This window comes from Podarcis erhardii, assembly GCF_964252035.2.
Source record: "Podarcis erhardii genome assembly, chromosome: 2".
Lineage (NCBI taxonomy): Eukaryota > Metazoa > Chordata > Lepidosauria > Squamata > Lacertidae > Podarcis > Podarcis erhardii.
Window position 1 is genome coordinate 70,566,515 of NC_138498.1, and position 6,182 is coordinate 70,572,696.

The window sequence follows — 6,182 nt, forward strand, 5'->3', positions numbered from 1 at the left end:
CATAGATAGATCATCAAATAAGGTTGAAGAACACTGAGTTTTATTTTCAAACCATTGGAACCCAAATTTTCAAGGTGATCTTTGTTACAGTGCAACACTTTGGTAAGCATCGCTGCCCCTCAAAAAAGAAAGGCAAGGGGGATATTGAACCTGGCTCCCTCAGCACACAGTGCAGTATTTGCTGCATGATAGTAGCCACAGATAAGGTACAACTGCCAGACATCTCAGATATTTAGCATCATACCATCAAAAATGCTTTTCTCATCACTACTGAGATGTGATCCATTTGTCTTCTCCCTGCTCTGCCTCCTGCTATGTGGCAAACCCCATATATCACCACAATTCAAGGTTGAAATGCAGGGGGCGGGATTTACCAATGCAGACAAACCCCAACCGCCACTGCGAAACCAGAGCTTTGTACAGGAACACTGTGATAAAACAAATGGAAAGCAGCGCCAAAAAACTTGCTAACTTTCATTTTGCTTACAGATACCTAGTGATTTGTCAGACGAGCCCTTCGTTATAATTTTATCTCCATGCCAGGGAATGCATGACGTGCTAGATTTCTGCATGCTATGTAGCTGCTACAAGTACAGAACCAGCAAAGGGTAAAACCATCACAAAGGATAGGGCAGGAGACCCAGTTCCCTCTGCACTGATCATCTGAGCCACGGCTGCACTTTTCTGGACTCTGTTTATATTGATGGGATGAAGCCAACGCACAACGCCGCTGAAGGTTAACTTACTAATTAACTTTGATTCAGTTGCAAAATCAATATAACATCCCTTAGTTTATCCATCTCTGCATGTGCTTCAAACTGAGTATCGTTGGCTTTCCTGTTTCCTGCTCGCACACAGCCTCTGAACTTGACACTGTGTTTTTCTGTGGTGTGGAGCTTCTACTTTCCTCAAGGCAGAAGCAATCGGTGCATCTTCCCACCCAAAGCCCCTTTTGCTAAGTCATAAATTCCTGCCAGCAGATGCTTACAATAAAAATTTAGAACCACATCTGACTTTTATTATATCACCTTTTACCAACGGTATGCTTTTAAAAAGCCACTTGGAAGAAGGCTGAAGCCAGGAATTATCTTGTTTAGACTTTGATGGATAACGTCATCTTGCGCCAATTCTTTTGCCCATAGGTAAAGGCCTAGTTATCTTTATCATTTATCAGGTACACCATTTTAGTACAACTGTTTAAAAAGTAGGACAGAAACCCCTTTCCACCTTAATCAGACAATAACTCATTGACTCCAAGTGAGCCTTCATCTTCTAATTATTTAGTACACAATTTAATGTCATTAAACATCTTTTGAGTGGATGGAATTGCTCTAAAAGCCTTCACTCCAGAGTTCTAATATTAGGTTCTTGGCAACCATCCCTGTGTGTGAAAAGCAGCCAGTTTGTTTACCAGGAATTCAGACTTGCATTACAGGGCAAATTAGCAGCCAGCTATTAGTCTCTGATTCAAGCACTTAACAATTACTGATCATCTCCTCCCGGTCTGTGGATAATGGAAGAGATCAGCTGCAAATGGAAAAGATGAAGGACTGTTTGCTTGTGGGCACTGGAGAGAGAAAGCATGGCACAGAGTAACCTTCCTTGACCCTAAGGCCCAAACAGGAAAAGGCATTCTGGAGGACCATCTCCATTAGTATCCCAACCAACTGGTCACTAAAATAGACTCTCCTTTACCAGTGTAAAAGTTCAACCACAGCACCCAAAAGAAAGGCCTGATTCATTGCTCCTGTTGTCAAACTATGGGACTACTTCCCTGAAAATAACTGCAGTAACCATATGTTAGTCCATCTGCATCTCTGTAAGGTCCTTACAGAATGTCATATCGTGTCGGTTTCATAAAGCTGCACAGAATAAATTACGGATGTGGAGACCACCTCTTCAATATCACCTCCATATCTCTGAAAAAGTTATTAGCGGGAGCGTCACCTCTGTTTCCGGAGGACCCAGGTAGGACACACAGCTGGGGGGGTCAGGGGGGAGCCAAGGCTGCACCTGGCAGCTCTCCATCCATATCTGCAGAGGCCTGCCTCAAACTCACTTGAAACAAATTATTGGGAAATAGTAGAAAACTACCGGTTGGTGTCTGACTCAAAAAATAGGTTTAGTCCCTTATGAAAGCTACTGCACAGTGTGTGGGCGCTCTTAGGTTTAAATAATTGAGAACTTCCACATTCCATAATAGGACTGTTTTGGTGGGTCAGCAGATAACTCCTTAATTGCTTATGGATCAACAGTTCACCTACAGAGCCCAAAGGATCGTCTCTGGGAGTTTTTGCTGATAGTTATCAATAATGAATAATAAAGGGGCATTAAAAAACAAACCAATTATGGAACAATCTGCTTGTAAGTAGCTTCCGGAAGAGATTTAGAAAAAAATTAATCGGCCATCTGCCCTGCTACATAATGACCATTACCTGACCTATTTGAAAAGAAAGTCAAAATATTTCTAGATCCTCATAACCATGTGACACATCATGTAGCCAGATACCATCACGCACCACTCAGCATTAGGGATGTAAGGAGGCATAGTTTTCCTTTCTTCCCTGTATTCGTCACATGCAGCAGTGTTTCCGTTCTGCTGCAGTTTGTCTTCTGTCGAAAACTATGTTACACCTCTCACTGTGATGAAATCTTATAAGTTACATAAGTTATGTTGCCATTACATTATTCCACCCCATTCATTTCAATGGAAAGGAAATGGAATGCAGATTATTGTTTACAGAGTGAAACAAACAACAGTCGATGCCAATCATATTCACTAGACATGAGATGAATAAATGAACACTGGCAATTTCTGCTTTCATTTCTGTTTTCATAAGAATTCTCCTTACTCGGCATAAACTATACAGGGAGCTGCTTCCAATCTGGGCTCATTAGTGAGTGCACTTGTATCATGAAACATGTAATTGTGAACATGTTTATATTAGATTATAGCTAAGTTTGTGTCCGAGCCTGTATCTAATTGTATTTTATTAATTTGATGTATTTATATCCTGCCTTTTATAATAAAGTCTTCACAAGGTGTCATACAGTAATTAACAAATTAAGCGAAGTATTAATTCTTATTAATAAGTCGAGCAATTAAGTATTGATTTATAAAGCACTCCAAAGCAAGTATACTTTTTAAAAAGTACATTTAAAAGCATATTGGATCAATTGGATGCACAACCAAAAGCATTGTGTGACATAACAACAACACAACACCCTGCCCATCTGACTGGGTTGCCCAGATACTGGGTGGCTTCCAGCATATATAAAAACGTAATAAAACTAATGTTTTAACATAAAAACTTCCCTCTACAGGGTTGCATTCAGATGTCTTTTAAAAGCTTTATAGTTACTTGTCTCCTTGGCTTGGGGGTCGCATATCTCCACACCCTCCAACATTTCTCTAAAGAAAATAGGGACATCCTAAGGAAAAGTAGGGCATTCTGAGATCAAATAAGAAACTGGGACGGTTTCTGTAAATCCGTGAGTGTCCCTGGAAAATAAGGACACTTGGAGTGTTGGGGGTGGGGGCTTAGTGAACTTTGGTTGCTTGCTGCCTTGTATTGTCTTTGGATTATTAAGAATAATTTTAGAGAATCTAATTTCTTTCATTAAAGCATTTGCATTCTGCATTGAAGCTTTTCAAGCAACCAAGGCAGCTTATCAAGTAATAAAAACAAACAATAAAAAAATCAATCACTGAAAAGAAAAAGCAGATAAGGGAAGCACAAAAGGGAGTAATAAGTAAGCAATAAGCAATCATCCGCTAAATGCATGGGCAAATAAGACAGTTTTAATCTGGCGCCTGAAGGATATAGAATGTTTGTGCCAGGCAACTGTGGGGACTCTGACCGCAGCCCTCTTGTAGCCTCCCCCCCCCCCCGGTCCCCAGCTGTTCAGGACTTTACAAGTTACAAAACCAACCCTTTGAATCACACCTGGACACAAGCTAAGAGCCAGCGAATATATTTTAGCACCCATAAAATGGGTGCAGTGTAGTAGATCCCTGTTAGCAACCTGGTCACTGGAATCTGAGCCTACCAAAGTTTCCAAATGTTCTTCAAAGGGAAGTCCATGTGCAAACACCACAGCAATAATTCTTGCGTGTTATCAAAGTATGGAAAGTTGTGAGAAGGCTCTCTCGAAGATGAGGTGCAGCTGGCAAAGCAGTTGAAGAATGGGACTATGTGCCACAGATGCCATTTGTCACACAAAGCCATTATCACTCGCTGTTGACTTAAATAGCATTTGCCAAGCCCTACTCATCAGCACTGTTTCCATCTTGTCTGGGTTTAGCTTGTTAGCCAACCTATTGTTTCAAGTGAAGGCATCTGTTCAGGACATCCACTGCTACATCTAAATTATAAGAAAAGCAGAGCTGGGTGTCATTGATATGCCAACAACACCTAGCTGCATAGCCACAGATGCCACTGCACAAAGCCAAAGTCCTCCACCTCCACTTTATGAGACCTGTGTGTTATATAGGAGTGGAACAACAGAAGCATAGTACAGTGGTACCTCGGGTTACATACACTTCATGTTACATACGCTTCAGGTTACACACTCCACTAACCTAGAAATAGTGCTTCAGGTTAAGAGCAGAAATTGTGCTGCGGCGGCGCGGCAGCAGCAGGAGGCCCCATTAGCTAAAGTGGTGCTTCAGGTTAAGAACAGCTTCAGGTTAAGAACAGACCTCCTGAATGAATTAAGTACTTAACCCGAGGTACCACTGTACAGTATATCTAATTCCCAATCCAAATTGTCCCAAATACTAGGACTGATGGTACTGAAAGTTGCTGAGAGGTTCAGAGGAATCAACATCACACTTTCTCCTGATGTAGGTCATCTACCAGGGCAATCTGCTACCTCACGTCACCCAGAAACATCTGGAACTTAACCACCAGCAGTGGTTAAGACTTTAGCAAGGGAGGAAGAGGTTAATTAGCAGATTCCCCTCTCCAGTCAATGCAATTTGCCTTTTAAAAAACAACACAGAAAACCTGTATGTTAAAGATGCATGTCAGGTGCAGTTTGGAATGAATGTCGAGTTCTAAGTTCCACTAAGTGCTTAGCAAATAAGTCACAATGAACTATCTGTAACCTGTTGGTGTTCACACTGGGGACTAACACTCTACAGACCCTTTGCTACCTAAACAGTTCCATTGGACTGCAGTGTGTGGATGCAGTAGAGGTGGGGAGACTTCTTTCTTTGCACCAAGTATGATCTAAAGTGAGATCTAGCCTGTGTTTGATCACATTTAGAATGTGTCTTTCTCCACTTAAAGGTAAAGGTAAAGGTACCCCTGCCCGTACGGGCCAGTCTTGACAGACTCTAGGGTTGTGCGCTCATCTCACTCTAGAGTCCGGGAGCCAGCGCTGTCCGCAGACACTTCCGGGTCATGTGGCCAGCGTGACAAGCTGCATCTGGCAAGCCAGCGCAGCACACGGAACGCCATTTACCTTCCCGCTAGTAAGCGGTCCCTATTTATCTACTTGCACCCGGGGGTGCTTTCAAACTGCTAGGTTGGCAGGCGCTGGGACCGAGCGACGGGAGCGCACCCCGCCGCGGGGATTCGAACTGCCGACCTTTTGATCGGCAAGTCCTAGGCGCTGAGGCTTTTACCCACAGCACCACCCGCGTCCCCTTACTCCACTTACATTCTACTAATTATCCCTGCTGCTATTACTCCAAGTTCCCTGGGGTACCAGAAAGCCATTCAAGGGTGTGTACCTAGAAGAGATCACATCCATTATCTGGTTTATCTCATTTTTTCCACAGATCAACCAGGGCTTCAACAGGAACACATGCCGAATCAACTATAAACTCTCCCAAGGCTATGATGAAACAACCAACCTAACCTTTCCCCATCTCCAGAGAAATAGCGAACCTATGGAATAGTATCTGTTTAACAAAGCTGGCACACTGATAAACCTATTTCTTCACCAAGTTCTTAGACTGGTCTTTGTTGGCAAGTGTGATGGAAGCTTTATAGATAAAGTTTATCGCTGAAATCTTGCATCACAAGAAATTGTATTTTCACAGAATGGCCTTGAGCAAGTGAGTGCCTGGTGCCTCTCCTGCATCACTAGGGCAGTTTCTGCATGTGCTGTAGAGGGGCAGATGGAGCTTGTCAACCTGAGAAGGTAGCCAGTCTAGAAGGAAAACTCTTATC